The 24,279-nt window shown below is 42.7% G+C and overlaps 1 protein-coding gene across 1 annotated transcript in view; it reads right to left on the bottom strand.

Annotated features, from left to right (window-relative positions):
• Positions 1-15,258, bottom strand: part of klhdc8a (kelch domain containing 8A) — a 29,664-nt gene extending 14,406 nt beyond the window's left edge. Inside the window, exons 1-2 of the mRNA XM_034533326.1 lie at positions 14,936-15,258; positions 12,571-12,632 (exon numbers count right to left, since the gene is read on the bottom strand). The gene's annotated coding sequence lies outside the window, so the exon portion shown is untranslated. The remainder of the gene's footprint in view (positions 1-12,570; positions 12,633-14,935) is intronic.
• Positions 15,259-24,279: the final 9,021 nt, after the last annotated feature.

Consider the following 24,279-nt stretch of genomic DNA (forward strand, 5'->3'; position numbering starts at 1 on the left):
TGCATGAAAGACTTGCCACTGTCTATAAGTTTCACTCTACCCACCTTTCCCTTTACCACTACATTGCTGACTGAGAATCAAAACAGCCTCCTCTTCCACGCTACGCTCAGATGAGTAGCAGCTCCGGTCCAGCGGAACCAAGCTGACGCGCCGTCTCTCCTCTTTTAAGTTTCCTTCCTTGTTGTTGCGGTGTCGGGCTGTTGTTGTTTTCTTTCTTTTTTCTTCCCCTTGTGTCATCCCTGAGGAGCTTTCTGTTTCCTGCACGTAACCCACTTCTCCCGCCTACGTACGCTTATCCGGCGAGCAAACGCGGGGGGGGGGGGTGGGGGGGGGATGCGTCCAGAATAAACCCACGATGCACTGCAAACCCAATTCTGACTAATTCACCCTTTAACGCTTTGTGTTGAGGAGGTCACGGGGAAGGTGAATTTAGTGAAAAGATAAGTGCTGTTAAATGACCGCGCTTTGATTTAACAGCCTCTCAGCAGTTTATCCTTCGAGGCTTCACATCTCTTTCAACACATGCCCTGCACAACCCCCCCGCACTCCCTTTTTTTTCTCTCCCTCTCTGTCCGTCTCCCTCTGCTTTTGCCGCCACGGTTTATGTACCTGTGACACCTTTGATCGCCTAACTCAGACGGAGGAATAAAAGATGGAGGGTGAATATAAAGAGAGAAGGACTGCCCTTCAAAATAAAATCCTCCCCGTTTCAGTGTAGGTTGTCATAGCAACAGTTAGGCTTTTCCCAAGAGGCGCAGCTTTTCTTATTTATTTTTATTTTTTCATTTCTTGTGCACATGATTGCTTATCGCTTGGTTTAGCTGTTAATAACGGGCTCATGAAAAAGGATGAAAAACAAATGGAGAGCGTTTCTTTCCTCCGCTCTCCGACTGTCCGACCGAGGAGGGCGACCAAGGCAGGCTCACGGGGTGCATTAATTGCAATCTGTAACCCATTTGTTTTTTTATAATTTTTCTTATTTGTATTTATTTAATGTTTTAATTAACTGCTTGAGCAGCTTGAGATCCAACAGTGAGCATAATCTGAAATCATTTAAAATCAGCGTGCCTCCGACTTGAAACTTTTAATTAGGTGGTGCGGTGGCTCTCTCTCAGCTGCCTCCCGCGCGGGCACCACCCTTAAATGTAAAGCAGCGGTAAAGCTTCACTCGTTAAACGAAGACTAATGAAGTTCACGTTAATTGCGTTCCATTATCATTGATCGGCCTCTTATCAGCCTTCCATTCGAGTTTGATTGGCAACAGGCGTTGTTTGTGGCTTAACAGGTCGCAGTGGGGGGAGTTGGTTGCTCTGCTCGGGGACTACAGACGCATCTATATGCAAAGGATGAGATTGCAAAAGCCGACCTGAAGCCGCAGCACAAATCCAGCCGGTAATAACATTTGATCGGACAAATTGGAATATTTGAGATGACTAAACTGGATCCAGCTGTGAGTTAATCCCCTTATTAATCCGACCTGAAGGGAAGAAACCCGGCGCTCCTCTTCCTCAGGAGAGACTCGCATTAATCACAAAATACTCAGGATGTCGTTTTCAGATGTGAGATCCCTCAAGTAGAGGACGGCGTGAGACTCACATCATGGCAGAGAGAAGACAAAGATCCAAAGTGAGGCTTCGGTAAATGGCGAAAACTCTCATTGTCTCAAACTCAATACAACCCTACTAGTGAGGGAGGAAACAGCAGCATGTGACCAACAAGCAAAACATCAATTAATTGTCTTTATATTTCACAATATAATCAAAAAGAACCGTTAGGAGTATCGATAAGGAACTGAACTGATACGCAGAATCAATAACCAACCAGTCAAGTTACAGTTTACATGCATGTCTGTCCAAAATGACATTGCTTCATCATTATATCCTATTCAGACATTTGTGTCACATATTTTGTTTTTTTGAGGTCAGTGACCTTTGACCTCTAAAATCCAATCAGTTCATCCTTGAGTCCAAGTAGATGTCTTCCCAAATTGTGAGGAAATTCCCTCTCGGAGTTCCTGAGATATCACCTTCACGAGAATGGACCAGACGGACCCACTTCCCGAAAACACAACGCCACGGCCCACGGCCAAAAGAAGTTGTCGAAAGAGTTTTGTGCACGTTCTGAGTAAAAGTGAGAAATATCAGGTAATAACTGCATAGTCAGGTGGTAGCCAATCGGCTGATGAGCGATCAGCTAATTGTGACGCATGAATGAAATGACAGATGATCTGAAATTATAAATAGAGATGTGGCTCGGGCGCATTTGGTTGGCCATGATTACGGCTCAGAACATGAGTGCATCCCATCACTGTTTCTGTGGAGGACTCCCTCGCTGTGTGAAGTGGACTCAGAGGGACACATTTCCATCAAGATGGCAGCATGTTGTTTCGTTTTTTTTTGTCGGAAAATCACATCACTCGTTCGGGAACATACAAACATCTAGGCCATTACCACAGCAACCAAGTGCAGCTAGTTTGCATGAAAAACCATAAATCTGACACGATTGCGCTCGGCGACGAGACGGAGAGGCCGTTTTCACACTGGAAATCGAAAGAAAATGTGATGTGCCCACAGTGTAAACACAGTCCGATGTCCATAACCTCCAACTGCGAGGAGGCCTGATCCCCAGTGAACAAGTTATTGTAATAAAAAAAGAACTGTTCATGTTGACAAATATATATAACACAAAGCCTGTGTGGTGGAGGGGTTGAAAGACAAGGGACTCCTAAAACCAGGCTAAAAAACAGGATATCTTACATCCCCCTGCTTTGTTTTTGTCATCCGTCCGTTATCTGGCCCCCAACTATATGAAAGTGCACGACAAAAACACTGGAGTTCCCCTTTAAATGTGGACTACTTAGATACAACATATTTGACGAAGAGAAAGAGGGGAAACTCACAGCACAAAAGAGGCGTTAGGGATTTTGGACAGGTCGGTCTCCCGCCAATAAACTAATAATAAAAATAGTTTTGAAGAAAAGCTGTTGTTTGCACTTCTGTTTGTAATAAGAGTTGGTCTGAGTATGCCAGAGCTTGGTCCATTTCTCTGTGTTTTTGTCGGTTTATGAGCTAAACTTGGCACAGAGCACATTATGTTTGTTAACTAGAAAGTTTGTTTGTTTCTTTAGGGGTGACGAAACAAGACGGTTTCCCGTCAGCACAGTGTGCTGCTGGACCAGCTCCCTGTAGCATTAGCGAGGGTGGGTTCGACAGAGAGAGGGGGAGGGGCATGTGTGATGGTGAGTTTATTCCTCGACCCAAGACCCAAGCCAAGCTCTTGTGTCTCCGCCTGCTGTTAAAAGTGAAAGGGGTTTAGCCTCGAAGTTAGCGACCACATCGGCCCAGGCTAACTTAAGGTGGGCTGGTTTCAAAAACATTTACATCGGCCCAACCTTATGTGATGGTACATCATCCTCCTGGCTACTGCATCGACCACCACATGTTCTGTGCTCTGAATAAAGCAGCACTCTTTTTAACCTGCTGCTGAATGTCTCAAAAACAACCCTTTATCTCTCAAGTCCCCTTTAATCCTCCTTTCAAGTCTGTCTTATAGGTCGGGCTGTGATTTGGGAAAAGGCTCTGAGTTATTCTTAGAGCAGCGACCTATTTTCATTATTTAGAGGCGTGCTCCGTTGTGCTCACAAACTGCCCCCCCCCCCCCCCCCCCCCCCCTCCCCCCCCAGGTAGTTCACCAAGGGATCATTTATTGACTTGTGTTTAATTAGTCTGCAGTATTCAAATGGAGCTGACCTCAGTGCGCAGACAAAGTTTCCAAAATGTGTTGAGTGTGTACACTTATCTGGATGTGTGTGTGTGTGTGTGTGTGTGTGTGTGTGTGTGTGTGTGTGTGTGTGTGTGTGTGTGTGTGTGTGGAAAAAGGTACGTGAGCTTCATCAGACAGTTTTCCACACTTGCCTGGTTTTAATAATGCTGACATCTTCCCAAAACACAGCAGTTCCACCTCCCTGAGTCCGATAGCATCAGTACTGTTAATGTCTTGGCTCAAAGTGAGTCTGACCTGGTTAAGCTCAGTCAGTTCGACAACTTCCGGTTCTGCTGAGTAAAGCCAATGCAAAAGTGTCTTAAAACGTGCATTCTCTCTGATGACCAGCAGGGGGCGACTCCTCTGGTTGCAAGTCTTTGTATCGAATTTTGTATTTGATTGTATCGAAGTCTATGAGAAAATTACTCAACTTCTCTTTTGATTTATACCCTTAGTAAACATGGGAAACATGAGTTTATGTTCTCAATCTCTAGTTTCAAGTCTTTTTCAATACAGCATGATGTTCATTTAGTAAATGGTGGTCCATTTAGAGTCAAATAGACCATAAAGCAGGGTTACTATGATTGGCAGTATTTCAATCACAGTTGTTTTTTTTGGACTCCAAATATGGCAACTTCAGTTAATTGGCTGCAAAAACAAAAAACAACAACATGGCGACGGCCATAATCCAAGATGGCGACGGCTGAACGCAAAGCTTCACAAACCAATGGGGGACGTCACGATGGCCACGCCCACTTCTTATATTTATCACTTCTTATATTTAGGTTGCAGGGAGGGTTTGTTTGCTCCTGGCCTGGTCGCTCCGCGCTTTCCATACCCTCCCTCTGGTCGGCCGGGCGCATCGCTGCAGCTCGTCATCACAACAACAGTCCCCAAGAGCGAGATGGTGGCAACGAAATTAGGAACTGTTACAGCTCTCCCACCACCCTCTACTCTTCCTGCTGACTCCACTCCCCAAAACCGGACTGGTACACTCCAAGATGTCGTCCTTTTATGCAGTTCTTTGGTTCCCCTATTTTAGTTTGTCTGTTCTGCTTTATTTTGTATTTGTAATTTTCTATTCCTCTATTGTGTTCATTGCCTATATGGCATTGTCTCCTTTGCCTCATGTATTTTCTGAAATGTTTACTTGTATTGATGTTATGTTTTTACCTTGCTTCTATGTAGAGCACTTTGTAAACCCTGTTTTTAAAGGTGCTATATAAATAAATGTATTATTATTATTATTATTATATACAGTCTGTGAGTTAAGTGCAGGCCAGCTACTGCTATCGATACAGATCCATTGAACTTGAAGAGCGAGAAAATAATCTTTGCTATATGTAACGCTAGACTCAGAAAAAAGACAACACAGCAGTTCTTGTTCATCACTGCAGGCTTCTGGGTAAATTATCAGAGACATTTTAATATGAATAAATTTGTTGTTAGTTTCCTCCGTTTACTGAAGCAACTGAGGTGAAGCCATGTTACATGTACGCCTATAAGGACAGTGCTGAGTCGTAAATGTCACCCTGACCAGTAACCTTTCCGATAGAATATGTATCATTATTTTTTTTAATTATCACTGAGAAAAAGCTGGTGATGAATGGTCATGAATTAAGGCTTCAAAATCGAAATCGATCAATGATGCAGCTTTGGGGACCAGAAAACACACCTGATCACCCATTTAATTACTTTTCAGTTTCCACAACTCTGTTCTCTCTTTCTGCTCCCTTTCACAAGGTCAAATATTACAGGATCATCGTCTTCCTTCTGTAAATGTTGGTTCACGTCTAAATGAAGCCGTAAGGAACAAACAGGAACAGACGCTTGTGTTTGATGTACATAAAGCCATCACTTTTGGCAGCTTAATAAAGCCAGCAAAGATGCCAGCGTAGTCTCCTAAAATAAATGGTCCCATTCAACAAAACTCCATTGTTGTTTCACAAATACGTTTCTTATCATTGTCCTAAACCTAGGACTTTTACCCAGGATGCCGCTGTTTGTGTCCTGTGTTAAACCAAAAGCCCAAATGCCATGTTCTACAAGATCCAGTGTGTAGGATTTAGGGGTTTCTATTGGCATAAACGGATGATAATATTCATAACTATGTTTTCAATATGGTACAAACACCTGAAAATAAGAATTCATTTTTTTCGTTAGCTCAGTCCTTCATAGGGAATGGCTCCTCTTCACGGAGTCTGCCATGTTTCTACAGTAGCCCAGAATGGACAAACCAAACACTGGCTTTAGAGAGGGCCTTGTGTTTCTACGCTACCTGAAGGCCACTGGTCTAAAACATAAACAAACTTAACAAATGTATTTATTTTAAGCCAAACCATGATTTTTTTACTGACCATAACCAAGTATGTTGATGGTTGAACATAACCAAGTAATTTTATTCAATTTTATTTTAATTTCGTTTCAATTTACGTTAACCACGTGCTTAAATATACAATCGTAATCCAGGAGGAAATACATTTCCCACTGAACTTAATAGAAAATGTAGTTTAGTTATATGGAAACTAAATACTTTTGCAGTAGAAAAGATTGCAACTGCAGCACTTCAACCGCAAGTCCCTAAAAGACTCTACGCTTAAAGTGTTATTCCAAAGATTTGGGTTAGGTTGGGCTATCCTAAAGCACAGAAACTGATCAGTTTGATGTTTCTGGCTTCTTTGGAATTAACTGAAAGAAAGATTGTTCAGCCACGGTAGCTCTCACTGCCAGAGATTGAAGTGTTGAAAGTAAAGAGCCTAAACTTCATCTGAAGAAAATGCAAATACTGCCTCCAGTTTCCCTGACAGGTGAAGTCTGGAAAGTGAGCAGAAACGCTTTTAGCAAAGAGAGTTGAGAGATGGAGCCAAAGTAGAGGAGTACTTGTAGATGACTGGAGGATGAGATGTACAGGACAGGAGGCCTCATTTTCTCTGCTCTGCTTCAGACCAACGCAGTGCTGTAGCTGACACTTACACGGCCTCATAGCTGTAATACCTCGAGGCGCGAGCGGTCCTCTTTACCACGTGAGCGTGCAGTGCACTCCGGTGTGAACACGTCCAACCCATCTGGCTGACAGATCCACAACTCGGCTCCTCTCGAGACAGCAGTTATTGTGCCGCCGTTCGGCTCCAGGATTAGCCGAAGCTTCGGGTTACCTGGCGGCCAGGCTCCGACCGATCTAATGGCCCAGACTGGATTAGGAGAATGTGCTGCCTTGACGGAGCGGGACGGAAGGCTAAAGTCCGAAGGGTTTGTGGCGCCACGAATGATTTGCTCAACCGAGAAGACTCTCCTCCGAGTCTGCGCTGACCTCTGGATCAACAGGCCAGATCTGGAGCCGGCATCCCTCAGCCTCCTGGGAGCAAATGGAGCCACCGGCTGCACTCTCTGCTAATCTTATCTCCACCATGCACACACACAGTAAACACACCGCGGGCTATCTGTAATAAATCACCACCAGCAGACTCGGTGGTAAGGAGGGGACAATGCGGCATTATAACGTTGCAGGAAAACGACCTGCTGCTGTCATTGGAGCTGCTTTTAGCTGACGGCCAGCTCGCCGTGAATGCTACCATTTACATATTTTACACTAGATTGAAATGGCTAAATGCTCCAGCCAGCTGTTCCCGCGTCTGTATTGGTACTGATGAAGTGAATTAGCGGGCTAAATCTGGCAACGCAGGGTCCGGGTGCTGTAATGAGAGAGCTGAGTCTAAATAAGTTGTGGCTGATTGTTGGCTGAGGCTGTTGTGGAACAGTTGGCATTTCTCTTATCTGCATTTAAAAGGCAAACAGAACTTGCTCGGTTGGCTGCCGCCGTCCATGCATGCGGTTGTCTCTGTGTTTGGCTGACAGATGCTGCAAAAGAGGGCATACTTGTCACCGTAGCAACCCAAGTGTGCCGAACGAGTTGAAGAGGAAAGAATAGAGTGCTGAACGGTGTATTTTTGAAGTTGGCAACGTGTTGGTTCCCTCAACAAACAGCCTATGGGATTTCTCCTTTGGATTTTGGATTATAGCAGAAAATAAGCTCTATGGCAAACAAACATTTATGATACTTGTACTTTCTGTTCAGTAAGATAAACGTCACCAATGAACACCCCTTTCATGATTTTTGAATCAATTGAGAAATCAAACTGATTAGGCAAAAAACTAACTACACTACGGTCACATGACTTCACGTCATCTCCACTGAGGTGAAGGCCCAATGATGTTCTAGTGATTGTGATTAGTCGTCTCATTCAGATTTTCTGGGGATCCTTTTCCAGGATTCGTATAGACAGGGATCGTGGCAAGTCCTGTCTGATTTAAAAGACGTGTGGTCTCATATTTTACATGCTTAGAAATTATAACAAATTGGTCATATAGTAACATAATTGCCTGAAGCGGGCAAGAAAGATTGCAGCCGACCCCTCTCACCCTAAACACAAGCTGTTTGAGTCCCTTCCGTCTGGAAGGAGGCTGCGGTCCACCAAGTCCAAGTCCAAGACCGCACGCCACTCAAACAGCTTCTTCCCGTCAGCAGTCAGTCAGTCAGGCTCATCAACGGAGTCCAGATCCCCCACTGACGGTCTCTTCCATCCCCTGATCTATTTAACACCCCTAGACTATTTATTTACTACCCCTGGACTCTTTCATCTCTTTCATCCCTTGGACCATTTTCCACCGGTCACTCCTCTGCACATACCAGCACACTTAAATAACACACGTCACTTTAACTTAAACATTACATACACTTTATAATTGCACTTTATCTTACACTGTACATTTTACATTTTATTCTATGTCTCGTCTGCACTTTGTTGATTTTTTATTTGTTGTCTACTGTTGTTGCTTTTTGTTGCTTGTTATGTCTGATGTCCTATGTTGCACCACCCACCACGCTAAGTTCCTTGTAGGTGTAAACCTACTTGGCTATTAAAAGTTTCTGATTCTGATTCTGATAATAACAAAAACTACCACAGTTACCTGCCAGCAGTGGCTAATAGTTACATATAAGGATAATGTAACTTTTATTGTTCAGAGTTTCGGCCACTTAAACAGCATTTCCACAACACATCACAGAGAACCTATTCAGAATACTATACTATATATTATACTTAACTATATAGTCTATAAACTACCATTTTAAAGTTGGTATGATCCCGAACATAACTTCGCCCTTTCAGATGTATAGTCAACTACATGGTAAGTTCTTAGTGTCTGAGAACCATGTCGATAGGCCATATTGATGAGTAATATAGAAAAAAAGGCATCTTGAGGTTGTGGTTTGCATATAATCACGAGTAATCGCTGACAGAGACACATCTCGAGGTATTTTTAATGGAAGGGAGATATTTCCCATCCCGATGCGTATATTGCACTCTCATTGGCTGTCATCGCAAGTCCAAAACTATTTTCCCACGACAGGATTTGGACTTGCATATTTGTCATGCTAGAAATCTCAGCCATCTCTTGGACGCCGTCTTTGGAAATTCACACACAGCGACCGCCGCTCACCGGAGCGAGTGCTGACTTTATCTCTGATCTCTGGCTTTTTGCCGCCAAGCTCCAAGATCTTTTGGCAAGTGTGAATAAAATAGGGTACATATGATTTTTTCTTCTTAAATATAGCTTTTCATGGGGATCTCTTGGGGATCACTGACTTTAGGTCAAACTTTAACCACCCTTTTGAAAAACAACATACTGCGTTGATGCACAGCTGCACAAACGTCATGAGTTTAAACGGGAGAGTCTGGATGCAGTCGAGAAGCTAATCAGACGACGTGGCTGCATTTTTTATTTTTGCATGCTGCTGCACCGGGAGCCATGGAGACGAAGACGGAAATAGATACAGGAACAAGCACCTATTAGCAGAGCGGAGAAGAAAAGGAAAGCTCGATGCATGGACATGAATGCATGCCTGCACCGAGGAACATGCTCGGTTACATAAGGATGTATATCCAGTCTCCACTGTACTGTGTGGTGTCCCTGAAGCACACCAGCTGCCCCCCCCACCCCCCGCCTCACTCGTATATTACGGGCATAGTGGTTCTGCTCCCTTTCACTGACTGCTGTGTAGGAGTGAAAATAAGAGTGAACTGATCCAGCGTGGCAGCGCTGTGAAGGCTCGAGTGGAGAAAAGAGCAAAGGAGGAGGAAGTACGAAGAAAAGGAAAAGATGGAGGACGGGCAGAAGAGGAGTGGGCTACGTTCATGGATGAAGGATATTACATGGAGGGGAATAATGAGAAGGAGGGACAGCTTAATGAGGGGTGGGGTTGGGGGTGATAGAGGCTGCGTACTTAGTTAACGGGACTATATGGAGCACCGGCTCTATTACAGAGGGGAGTCGGGGACACCATAATCCCTGTGGCCTTATAAGTAATTACTGTGTGATAGAGAAAGAGAACGGTGAGGCCTATCTGCTGTCAGCAGGATTGGAATGAACTCCCTAACGGTTATTTCATTGCACCAAGCTTTTATGTGAGCATGCGAGAGGAGCTGTGTGTGTGTGTGTGTGTGTGTGTGTGTGTGTGTGTGTGTGTGCATGCGCGTTACCCTTTTAAGATTTGAACGGTTGACTTTCAGAGTCAGAGCGTTTGTGCAAAGGGAGTGCTTTTCTTCTTTTCTTTTTTTCTCAACAGAGAGTTAGTTCGTGGTGTGGTGTGGTGGTGGTGGGGGGGGAGTAGGAGGTGGGTTTTATGGGTAGAGGCATCTGTAGAAAAAGCACAAAGCGTGTGTTTACCTCCTCTGCATGCGGATCATAAGGCGGCGGGAGGTCTGGACAGTGTGTTCTGCAGGCGGGCTGGGCTGGCTTTTATCTACCTGATCTGCCGATGCACAGTAACCAGGCTGCTTGCCTCCAGTCTGTACACACACTCACATTGTTGAGTTAAGCGAAAAGAGGATAAAAACACCAGCATGTGTCCCTGTAGATCACTGGCCCTCGTACTGCAAGCTAACACTTCAGAATGCCACGTGTTGGGTAATGGAAGACCAGGAGGGCTATGCTGGGCAATTTATTTGTTTCTGTTTTTTTGTCATTAGCTGATCTTGCCAGGATTATTTTCAGACCTGCTGAGCAACAAGGAATTCATAAGTGAATTAATTAAGCTGCACACAGTCTCCGACCATTCCCTCTAGCTCTCTGTTACTGTACAAAGCCTGAAATAGTAGTCCCTGCTTCAAAAAAGATAAAAAATATATATATTTATAAAAAATGTTATACTTATATCTGATTCCAAACTGCCTCACTTGACGAGTTTAAGTTCAGGTTCATGTACTGAATATCGTCATACATCATCAAAGAATATTCACAAGGGGTATTTGATTTAGATTTGTTGGGATCAGGGAAAAAAATACAATTGCCGTTTTTCTAAGAAACTTGCTTGTTTCAAAAGTAACTTATCCACCAAATAACACGATAAAACTGCTTTTATGACGGTGTTTCTGACACCGTGTCCCGACCAGGCTGAGCTTTTGCCATCAACGAGGAACGGCTGATCGATGAAGTTAAAATCAGTCATCTGTACGATACCTCCTCATTACAGTACAAACAACTAAATAAGGTAGCAGCTGGGTGATCACCAGGTGATTGCCTTAAAGGTTCCTACTTGCTTTTAACTGTATTGTGTGTAATTTCTAGTACACATACATAGAATAAACATGTGTGTTTGTTCTTTAAAAAGTGCAAATGTCCGAAGATAGCAGCCCTCAAATATATATTTTAATTTAGAATATTCACTGACAGACCTAGTGTGGAGCATTACTGTCCATCCGTAGCAAGACCTAGAATGTTTTCTATAGAAAAAAACTGTAAAAAAAACAACAACCTTGGAAGTCCAGAATCTTAGAAGATAAAATATCGATTCTTTCATAAATTAATCAAATGTAATTTTTTTTTAGTACAGTTGTTTGAAGGTGATGTTTTGACAACAATATAGAATTGATAAGAAGCATACATGATTAAAACTGCCTAATTTCAATTATTAAACAAACACTTTTATTTCCTAATCATCTGAATTGTGTGTTATTTGTATATGTATATAGATGACTAGAACATTGACATTTTTTTTTTTTAGGGTTTACACTGACTTCAGAGTGGTTGAAATTATTTTTGAAGAAGAATGGTCTGGTGCCTTTTTTATATCAGCCAACAAAACACAAAACAAAACCAAAACGATCGGCCGATATGGATCATCAACAGCAGGCAATTGGAATTCAAAAGATTCCACCCGTAAGTTTTATGATCCTTTGCACTCCTACTATTGGTTCATTGACCAACACCAATAAGCTCAAAGCATCGTGGATGCTTAGTGTCACACAAACTGTATCCTACTTCCACGCTTCAGCACATACCAATAATAAGAGCACACTTTCTACTAATGTAAGCAGCTGACTTTGCTCAGAAAGTATGGAATAAACCGATGCAAGTTACCGCTCCGTACTGGGAAGGAAGGATATAAAGTCTGTGCCAGCGGTCGTCAATCAAACTGTGACACTGTGGCACTGCTGTCAATTGAAAATTTGGAAAATGTCACTCACCTTGTCAGAGAGAGATGGCCCGTCGTCCCAGCAGCAGTAGCTGACAGACATAATACGTTATACCAGTTTTTAACTTCCTCCTAACTTTGACAGGGAAGGAGCTCCATCCCGTTTATCTCATGAGAAAAAGGAGTAGGCCAAGGCTGGCATCGAACCCCATCTATTTAACGTGACAGGCTATGCATGGCAATTGACTGGTATTGTATTTAAGTGGAAAGAAATTATCGTTGAAACAAGAAAAGGAAGGAAGTAAAGTGTGTGTGGGGGGCGGCGAAGACTGTACCTTCTAGTCGGAATCCCAGGCACGAGACCCTCGATGATTTCTCAGCACCGAGATTCAGTCACCTGTGAAGATGATGACACAATAAACTCAACACCACAGAGCGTTATATCGCACACGCGGCGCGAGAGAATATTCCGTGAAAACAAAACCGTGACGTGGGATGGAAGTGTGGTAATGTAGCGCCGGAGTGTTTTCATGCAGAGGGAGCCAGACTGTGTTTAAAAAAAAAATTCCTTCTTAAACGCTGCATTGTTTGTCAGCAATCGGTCACATGGTAACTTAGGCTCTGATGAATTTGGCATGCAGTTGACACAGCAGTCATAATGTTGTTTTAATGAAAACTCAGCTGCTGGCTACGTGTGTGCTTCATCACTGCTTTGGAGGAAGGCAACAAAAGGAGTTTAAAAAAGTGATGTATTTTCTTGTTTTAATAAGTGCCGCGGATCTAATTAAGGCCCATGTGAAGAGGGGTTTGTGCGGATTTGGAAAAAGTAAACAATAAATATTCAAAGGAACTTTGAAGTGTTGCATTTGCGAACGGAATTCAGTGTAATATAGGTGGTAGAATGAGCATTTAATTGTTTGTTTTTTTTCCCAAGTATAATTTATTTATCTTTAATGCACATGTAAGTATGTCCCCCCCATGGATTTCTGTAGGGCACCACTAGATTGTAAAGGTTATGCAGTTGAGTTGAGTATCAAACTTTGGGGCACAGTATGACGGTAGAGGAAAAGTGACGATCTCCCTTAGGGAGCAAGGGGGACAAAGAAATGTCACTCTTCCTTCTGTACGTATCTGCTGCAGCCCGAACCTAGACAGACTGAAGACAGACAAGTGGGGTGAATATTGAGTAAGTGACCTTTCAGATAAGGCCTGGATGGTCTTTATATTCACTGTCGCCATTGTCATGAGGCCCCGAACAATAGATCCATCATCATCAATCATCATTTCGTGGGCTGGGGAAGGAGTCGAAAAACCTTTTGAGCTGTGACAAATGATGTAAACAATCCAATAATATTTTTAAAAACGGGGACTTTTTTTTATGGTGTACAGGCAAAGCTAAAAGTAATGCAAGCAAAATCACCACTGACTGAAAATGATGATATCCAGTGTTTACCTATAAAAACGCTAAAATGTGTGGTGCGGTTGAATTAAATGGTCTACTGAGAGGCGTTTTTAATATTTTGTCCAATCTTAATTGTGTGTTTTTGTAGATGTATATAGTTGACTGTAACCATGATATATAATATAATATAAACATAACATAAAATGATTACACTGACATCAATCAGAGTGGTTGACATGATTTTTGGGATGGACGTAAAAATTGACTAATGATGTCAACAATCATCAAACGAGGAATTCAACTCAAGTTGTCAATGTGTGGGGTATAGGCCAATATTTAAAACAAATAATGCTATCGAGTGCAACTAAAAATTCAATCTGATTGAAAATGATAATATTTGCTATTTAAAAAAAAGAGTGGTGCTGTTGATGGTCTACTGAGAGGTGTTTCAAATATTTTGTCCACGCCTTAACTAAGAATAGACTAAATACAAGAAACACCTCTGATACAGTACCCGCAACAACAGAACAATAACAGAACCTTCTGGAAGGTGGGATTTCTTTTGTTGAATTAGACTGTAATAGTTTTAGCTGGGTGTACCTAATAAACTGACAACTGTGTGCATATTGCATGATGCATCTGCAGTGGCCTTTTAGCACTTTGTCATTACCCCCTATGTTATCACTCACTGGCACTTTGTGGTATCAATATTCCTATTATTCCTCATGTCCCTTAATTATTTATCCCTATCCGTATCTCTCTCTCTCTTTCTTTTTTAATTACCATAGGTCGTTGCTCTTCGCACCTCGAGGAACCCCCTCAGACAACTGCATGTTGTTTATCTTGATATTTGTAATGGCGGCTTTTAAGTGGCTAATTACAGCAGCACAAAAACAGTAACAGGGGCAATACCTTTTGAATTATACTGTGCCCACTGTGCGTGGTCGGGCTCCGGTACTGTAACCATAGACTGTATGAAAGAATACTTTAAGGTTAACTAGCAGTAACATAAAAGGACACCTTCTTCTATAAGAGTTTTTATTTATTTAGCTATATCAGCCTGCAGTGATATTATTGGGCCGCTAGCTTAACGGTCGTCTCACCAGTTAGCCGAAAGTTCAAAGTCGAAGACCGCAACTTTCTCGAAACTTCCCGAGCACCGTGTAGTCACAATGTAACGAGTAACGCGATACCGCCAGTTTAAGTACTAGCGTTTACTTTTCAACTGAAAAAGCGCGAGAGGGACTCGAGTACCATGTCCATTAATTCCCCCTCCCCTCCCCTCTCGAGCTACTCACCTTTTCCCCGTGTTTCCATCGCTCCTCTCCCGGCGCCCGGCGCTTCTCCTTTCCTCTCCGCTCCTCTCTCTCTGAGCAGCGAGACGGAAGAGGGGGGGATCGGGATCGAATCCAGGCGGAGGAAGATGCGCGGCGAGGCGAGGATGCGCCGCTAACAGCTCCCGCCGCACCGGGAGAGCACAGCGGAGGAGCGGGCAGTAACACGACAGCGCTCCCGAGTTTTGCGAGCCTGATATGTTGCCATTATCTGGGTCAGGGATGAAGTATTCATCTCCAGCTTTCATCGCACCAGTACAAAAATCATCCCTGCGATGGTACAATCCGGAGAGAGAGGGAGGGAGAGAGAGCCTGAGTGCTGTGGTAACATATATTTGGTTAAGGGGAGCACCACTGACATTATTTCATGCATCAAATGAAACAGTGGGCTGGTCTTCTATTTGATTTGAGATGACAGTACAAATGTATTATAGATCAAATTACTATAAATAATGAGCTTTATCCTGGTGACAAAGCAGCAAGCTCCCGATTTTCACATCATCTTTTGACTTATACTGGAGCTCAACATGCTGCTTTCCAGTCTGCACATGTTCTGCCACAGGCCACACACGGGTCCACAATGAAGATATATATATATATATTTTCATTTGAATATTTTAACATTATTATATAAATTGTACCCGCTGCCATGTACCCGCTTTGTAGTGGTTCCTTCAGGGCTTATTGACCTTATGCAACCCTAATGTAGCAGGAAGACACACTGTCACCAAGCATTTTGTGTTAGCTGCTATGTGTTTTTATAATATGTGATCTTCACTAGTGTCGACGTGCCCTTTTTATTTTCTCAAAAAATGGATAAAAGTTCACCGATCTTGAGCAGTGAAGCAGTAACTGTGGTCTCCACGGTCGGTGAATCTTGTTCACGTAGTTCGATGTGTGTTGTTTTTAGCGGTCCCTCTGGACGAAAGTGGTAGTGCTTTCTCTAACGTGAGACTCTTCAGAAAACTTGGTAATTTTACTGCAACAGGGTCTCTCTCCCGTCCCTTAGAATAACAGCATAGAAAAAGCCAATCTCGCTAATTGTCTCATTTACTTATGTCGGTCATATAGAGATGTCGGTATTAAAATGAGACCGTTTTATAACCAGTTAAAGGTTCCTCACAGTAACTTTAAATGGGTTTAATCAAGGGCCAACTTATAAGAACTCCATTGCCCTGAACCCTGTCGATTTTGCAGTGTCTAAATGTCTACTTAGGTTTTGTATTAAGTTGGTGACAATAATGAATAAACTGCCTAAAAAGTATACAATGTATCATTGGTGCATGTTGCAGTTTGGCAAGGAGCCTGCCCTCTTGCCTTTGTAAAGACAGTAATGGCCACGACAATCATTCACCGACACACAGCTTTTGTGTTCCTGTCATTGCCTCGAGAAAATCAAGCCCCACTTATTTTCCCAGCCATCGGGTCATTTTATTATTCCCGTCTACGTCTCCACATCCTCTGCACCCCCTGCTATTTTTCTTTTTTTACAAGCCAGACAGAAGGGACTGTGGCCCAGATATCCTGCTCTGAAGATGAGTACCAACTCGCTGTCAGCACTGCTGCCCTGCCCTCCTGGGACCTAGCCTGATTACAGCGACATCATTCTCTCTCTCTTCTAGCTCCGGACACGCACGCACACACACACACACACACGCTTCTCTCCGTGCACATCTCTACTTTACAGCTCATCGCATATGCCTTTTCAACTGCGTTATTATTTTTTTCTTCCCAAGAGCGTCGAAATCTGCGCGGTCTCCTGTCTACTGCATTTTCGAGGCTCTCTGAAGTCTCAGAGTCTGAGTCTTGAGATGACGGTGGAAATATTGTTCGCCTATGACAGCTGGCCGGTCGCATAATTGGCTTGTCGCCATGTCACTCTCTATCTGTGATCTCTCCATTGGAGCAGAACACTGGTCCAGCGCCACATATATAATTCAGCTGAAACTCAAAACTGTCGACAGCCAGCGGTTTTCACTCTGCAAAACATAGAGCTCACAGCTCTTGGCACAGGTATGAGGAGCTGTTTTTGTGGGGTTTGTCTCATATCAGGTTAACAGGGGCGCTGAGTGGGTCACGGGGTGTTTTTCTGGTCTGTGCAAACCAATTGCTAAACCTATCTCAGAGGAAATGCCCTATTGGTCAGCTTCCATGATGATAAGAACCAAACCGATCCATCTGTCCCTGGCAGATCACTGCTGTCACTTCATCAACACTACACTGCAACATTTTGCTCCAGAATAACTGTCTACGTCAGCATTTCCAACACTTCCTCACTCCTCAAATACGCCAGCGGCCCTACGTTATAAACCAGAGGTGTCAAACTCATTTTCACCCTGGGCCACATCAGTATCACCACATCAAAGGACAGGTTGTAACTGTAACCCTGTATAAACTACTTCCTAACATATTGTTAAATAACTTTCTTTGATTATTCATTCAAGTGTAAACATATTGTAGATGCATTTATATAAATGAAAAATATATTGAAACCCACATTGATCAAAGATCAAACTTACAAAATAACAAAGACATCACCTTGCCTTATGTGTTCAATTTACACCTAAGACATATCACGTTACCTTGATGAGCCCATATCATGTTTTGTGCAATTGTGGGGTTTTGTTTTACATTTTTTACGGCCTAACGAAGTCCAGGCAAAAACGCAATTTTGTTCCCGATGGTTCCAGACTGCGCAAATGATGCGACGCAAATAGACAAAATGTTTGCGTTCACGAGTTGAGAAATGTGCTCCACTCCGTGTCTCAAAAGCCTGTCAGCATTGAGATTCAACTCCTGTTTTCCAAGTGCTGACTATTGAATCAGATGTAGTGGTAAAATGCTGTCTTTTTGGCACTCCCTCATATTTATACAGGGACCGGACGTAACTGTGTGTTTAAATGTATGTGTATGGACCATTGATACTCTATGATCTAGCTGATTCTATTTGAGTGTTGGTGGAGCAGGTGCAATGTTAGCAAAGCCTAGCACTAATCAATCCAAACTCCATTCATGCAACGCACTTTCTAAACATTTACTTGTTACCTAATCAAACTAATATTACCTTGAACTAACATTTAATATTGTTGCATGGACGTTAACAACTTCAAGGTTACATAGTATTTAGGATCAAATGCAACCTAGTCTATTCTATAAAACTGTAGATACGTTATATCTTTAAAGACAGAATGCATAAGCCGATTTTGTATCCCTGCCGCCAGCTATAACCCCGTAATTTAATATATCTTTAACTGTAAAATACTCACCTAACTGATATCATTTAACTTTGGTTTACTGTGGCATTAATATTGCATGTATTTATTCTTTACTTTTAAACTATAGTTTCTTTTTTATTCACGCTATGCTTGCCGTTTTACACACCTAATCATAGGTCCTGTTTATTAGCATTACAATTTACACTGTTGTTATATATTGTAGTATACATAATTTATACTTTTCTTTCATTTATTTAAATTATTTATCTCTCTCTCTCTCTGTATATTAAAGGAAGGAAATGCCACCAGTAGTTGAATTTTTCTCCATAGTTTGTTTCTGTTACAGAGGGCAGTATTCATACTCTACACACCTTAGAAGGGTGCTTCATTTAGCTGTTGACAACAAGCACATTGTCACACTTGAGTGGGAGCGTGTAAGATTGGATTTCGGGCCTTCGTTACTGGATCAAACCTGTTCCGATGTTGCAGCTGGTTGTCTTTGGCTGAATGCTTCAGTGGTTGTGCGGAGTGACGGCAGATGTTGGAAATGGGAAGAAGAATTTAGCTTGTTCCGTGAATGTCTAACAGCATCTATTTTATTATTGTTACCTATCTGATTGAGTTGCATTTTCAATTCTTCAAAAAATAATATATACATATATATATACCACCAATCAAAGAAATAAACGTGCATTCAGAGTACTTAACATTTCACCATGCAGGAAAGAGATTTTGCGGCAGAGAGCTTTTATACAGGCTCAGTGTTATCAGGACTCTCAGCCCATCGTCTTGTATAAATAATACAATCAGATTACATCAGTGAAGAGAACAAATTAATGGGTTTTAGTGAAATTGTGTTAAAAGTAAACTGTGTAAAGGATATGTTTGAAACAACTATGCCACAGCGTTATTATTATTATTAATTTTAGCTGAAGTACCACAGTTCCCCTGAGCTGATTGGAGGGTTATTCAGATCACCATCAGGGTGTGAGGACCAGCTACTAATTAAGAATTGAGAGCCACTTGGTGCATTCGGCCAATCAGGGTGGGACGATGCCCTTTCTTTAGGACTTTAGAGAGGTGGAGAACTTCACTGAACGCATTCTGATCCTGAAAGCGTATGTTATAAATATTAAACCTTTCCACTCACTTACCTACCGCATCAGGGCAGACCTCATATGTGCAAGAGTTTGTGCTTGCCTCACAATAACAATAAAGACTTCATTTGTAATTATTATTTATTGTTGGAACTCTCTTTTATACACATTTCCTTTATCGTAGAGGCATTTGTTTATAATGAAATTGTTTTTTATATTTTTTTTGTCAACATACTTTTGGCCGTGTAGTGTAACTTGTGAAGTGAAAGTCCACCAGCATCATGTAATTTTGTAAAGTATATCAAACAAAAATAAAGCCAAAAACCAAACCGTGTTTTGGTTGCAAACGATCTACTACGAAGTTGTAAAATGATGAAAGACGTTACAGTCATATTTCATGCCTCAGATGGGACTACTGTGAAAACCAGGATGAGGCAGGAAGGGGGGAGGGCAACCGGCTTTCACTGTCTGCATTTTAAACACCTTATTGTATTCACTTCAGAGATTTAATGAGTCTGTTTAAAGCGCTATGAGAAGTTCAATGACGCCCGGCACTACAAGCAGTGAAATACAAATATGCCACGTGTGAGCTCTAGACAATACATTGTATTCTGCAAAATGAAGGGTCCGAGGCAGGGTAAGTCTCTCCCCCGTGCGCGGAGCAGAGTGAGCCCCAGGCAGAGCTTCACTTCTGGGCCCGTCTCACTAACCGCCTGCCTTCATCCTTCTTTGATCACGGTGGCGAGTTGAGGAAATTCAGGGGAGCTCAACTTCAATCATCCAGCGGAGCTCCGTCCGTGAAGAGACTGGGCGTAGTATGGCGCCGTGCGCTGGGAGACTTTTGTATGGTAATTTGTTATGGAGGTGGGAGGGGGGGGCTTTCAAAGGAGCTCTTTGAAGTTCGCCGGTCGTGTACATGGATGCATGGCGAGATTAGAATACGCAGAGATGAAACGGTGAATAAATTCCTCAAGTTGTGACCTTCAAGTTTCAAGTCGAACCGCTTTTGTACAAATCTGACGCAAGAAAGTAATTAGACAATCGAGACTGCTCTGCCGTTCCCTGTGATTGACTGACGGGCGTTGGCGGGCAGCGGCCACATTGGGCGTCCACGCCCCTTTCAGATAGCATCACATGTCGAGGTTTCGGCTGTTCTTACGGGGCGCTACAAGTTCTGAGCACATTGTGAGGCACTGAGCAATTGTTCTAACTATAGAATGATACAACCAACTGTGGGTACAGTTTTACAGATAGTTACACTTTAGTCTCTGGTGCGTGTTATGATGGGATAACGTGAAACATTGGGTCAAAACAGGTTACCTTCCTCCTTGAGACGTTAAATGCCTGTCCCCAAGAAAAACGATTGGATGTTGTTTACATGTTGTTATAGATTCTATAGACGAAATGCAGTCCCGACCACCCTCCGGTTACCCCTCACATAATGGGTTCTGCTTTTGCCCATACTAGTTACCTTTTTGCACGACAGCTGGAGCACGAGAAAATGCATCTTCGAGGGTTGAGAATGTGTCAGAACTACTCCTCCAATGATGGCTCCCCGGATGGTTCTGTTTTACAAACCATCTGGCGCATCAGGTTACCCTGCTCCACCCTTCCACCAATTTTCATGACAATCTGGCAATCTGGCCAGTAGTTTTTCTGAAATACTGCTAACAAACAGACAAACAAGTAAACAAAAATATTATTCCACTGCAGAGGGAAAAAGGCTTGCATGTCTGCCCTGAGATTTACGCTCAGAAGTCAATGTCAGAAGGCCACAAATTAAGCTATGGCCAAACCATGCCAATGCTATTGTCACATATAGCCATGTGGTATTGAAGAAATTGTACTTGCTTGATTCTTGTTGTTCTAGGTTTGGACTCATGGTTTAATGCACTTATTGTAAGTCGCTTTGGATAAAAGCGTCAGCTAAATGACATGTAATGTAATGGTATAACAGGGTGTAAAGCCTGTGGCCATGGAGAGGATCGAAACAGATAATTGTTCAAATGGGGATAAGGGTGCAACATTTTGGACCATTTTTCAAAGGTGTTAATTTCTCAATGGTATGCATTTGTTTGATGCTTCGACTTAAACTTCCAAACTTGCTTACTTTCTCACCGCTGCAGATGGCTTCGTCAAGTACGGAATGAGAGTTTTCAGAAACGAAAGTGAAAGAAAATGTTTTGAAAATTAATTATCCCGTCTCCATGCCTCATGATGTGCACCCACTCGCTTTATACTGCAGGTTTATGGCTAAGATAGCCTGGAGCCGTAAACATGACAACCTTTCCCTGGTCGGAGTTCAATGTGTGCACGTCTAGTATATTTTCGCAACATAAAGTTCCTGTCTCGTGGGATGAGGTTGGCAGTGCTTCAGATATGTCCAGAAGTTGCATTTCGCAAGAGAAAAAGAAAAGAATGAAAGCGAAGCAAAACTCTTCATGAGGAATCACTGAACTCAATGTAGCACACAACATGTGGTGACAAGGACAACTTCTATTTCACAGTGTGCCACTGTCCATTTGTGCTAGAGACCAAGCCCAATGTCACCTATTGCCAAACTGGGTTTGTTCTTGAGTGTCAATCAGCAAACCCCTTCAAGCTCGAGTATGTTCACAGCATGTGGAAATAATTATGGCTACCTGGAAACGACAAACACGCCTTGTGACGCATCCTAATCAACCCTGGAGCCCCCCGTTGAGTAACCTCCACACTGACACAGCTTGTAAGGGTAGAGCTGATTGGTCAGCGTGTGCTGCTGTGTGCTTAGCCCACTGCAGGCTTATTTTGTAATGCTGCATTCTCACAAAAAACGGTGCGAATAAAGCATATTTTCTCCTGGTGCGAATGATGCGAATAGCACGAAGCGAAAGATTTGCGTCATTAAAAAAAAAAAAAATGGCCAACGCTGAATTATGAAAGCCAATCAGTGTTGAGATGCTCTGCCCGTCATCACTGACGTCCTGCCGTTGGTGAATCAAACTGGCTACTACTACACTCGTGGCACTGGAAGCTGCAGTCATCCAGACGTAGTCTACGGGTGATGTTATGAACCCAAACACAAGGGCGTTAGATGTTCCTTACGCTTGTGGGATTTCCACAACTAGTATAAAGCAGAAATAGTGGTTATTTCTTCCATGGTGGATGGTGGAAATGTTAACTGTTTGCACAGAGTAAAGCAACAGAGATAAGCCACGCCCCTTCACTCGCCCGACTATTTGTGGTTTATTTGTGTCATACACAAATAAACCACAAAAACTCACGCGAGTAAAGTGTTGCAAATATTCCCAACGCTTTTGGTGTGAACGCAGCATAAGAAAAGAAGCAATTAGAGTGCTTTGAGAGCTGGACTCAATATGTAAGTATTTCCTATTAGATTAAATACCTTAAAGGTGTTAGGTTGTAGGATATATATTTGTTAATACAATATACATAACTATGTTTTCATCAGAGTATAATCAACTGAAACTTAGGGAGCGGACCGCCATGCTGCACTGCCATGTTTCTACAGTAGCCCAGAATTGACAAACCAAACACTGGGCTCTAGAAAGGGGGTTTTCACGTTTTTACGATACCCGAAGGCCACCGCACATTCTCTACATGTTTAGTAAGGTATAGGTGAGTTAAGTGTTATTTACTTGGTTGTAATTTACATCTTCACCCACTAAATTCTACAAACCGTCCATTTTAAAACTAGACTTGAATGGTTTTAGGCTCCCACAATATTACAATAAAATAAAGGTTTTGTTTGCTGCAGCAGAAAAGGCATTACAATATTCACAGGATAAGGAGGTGCAATGCATGTACTGTATTTTCCGCACTATAAGGCGCACTTAAAAGCCTTTAATTTTCTCAAAAAACGACAGTGCGCCTTATAATCCGGAGCGCCTTATATATTGATTAATTCTGGCTGTGCTTACTAACCTCGAAGCGATTTTGTGTGGTACACGGCGCTCTGTCAAAATGTTTTAGTACGACTTTGGTAAACTACAAAGCCGCACCGCTTGCAGCATTTATAGCGGCTTTATAACTCGCGTCAGTTTATTCGCCAGTCAAGTTGTGTTCATTTGTGTCTTTCGCAACCTGTTGCGAAAAGGGGGCGTGGCTTATCTCCGTGGCTTATCTCGGTAAAAACAGTTATAATTTCCTCCATCCACCACGGTCGAAATAACCACTAGTTCTGCTTTATACTTGTTGTGGACATCCCATAAACGTCGGAACATCTAACGCCCTTGTGTTTGGGTTCATAACATCACCCGTAGGCTCACACAGCTCGGGGAGTTTCACCGACTCCGTCTCGATAGCTTCCGCTTCCAGCGCTACCAGAGCAGCAGCAGCCCAACGGGCGGAGCATCTCAATGCTGATTGGCTGGCGAGTTGCGAAACTTTTGCAATTCGCATTGGAAGTTGAAATATTTCAACTCTGGCAAAATTTCTCAACGCGCGAAATGCGTCTATCGCAACGCCCGGCGAATTTCAACCAAACGCATCTGTGCGTTGACTTTACATGGGATCCAGACGCGCCCAAAGATTCGCAACGCGTTTGATGTGAACGCCCCTTTACGGTACCGTAGTCAGGATCGTCGCGGAGTAATACATACTGTGCTTCGCCATAATATTACAGTGTGTGTGTATAAGGACCCCAAAATGGCACCTGTCAAGAGACACGCTTACGACGCGGACTTCAAACTCAAGGCTATCAGTCACGCAGCAGAACATGGGAATAGGGCAGCTGCAAGAGAATTCAACATTAATGAATCAATGGTACGGAAGTGGAGGAAGCAAGAAGATGACCTGCGCCAAGTAAAGAAAACCACACAGAGTTACGCTAACGTTTGATTTAGTGGTATCAAACTGTTTTTTTTACGTGTTACAACTGAACAAGGTTGGGAGTTATTGTGAATACGCTCATTAACGTTTGAACAATTTTGAGAGTTATTGTGAACATGTTTAATAAAGTTTGACTGACTGATTGTTTTGTTTCGCTTAATGCGCC

This window comes from Cyclopterus lumpus, chromosome 5 (genome assembly GCF_009769545.1).
Source record: "Cyclopterus lumpus isolate fCycLum1 chromosome 5, fCycLum1.pri, whole genome shotgun sequence".
Lineage (NCBI taxonomy): Eukaryota > Metazoa > Chordata > Actinopteri > Perciformes > Cyclopteridae > Cyclopterus > Cyclopterus lumpus.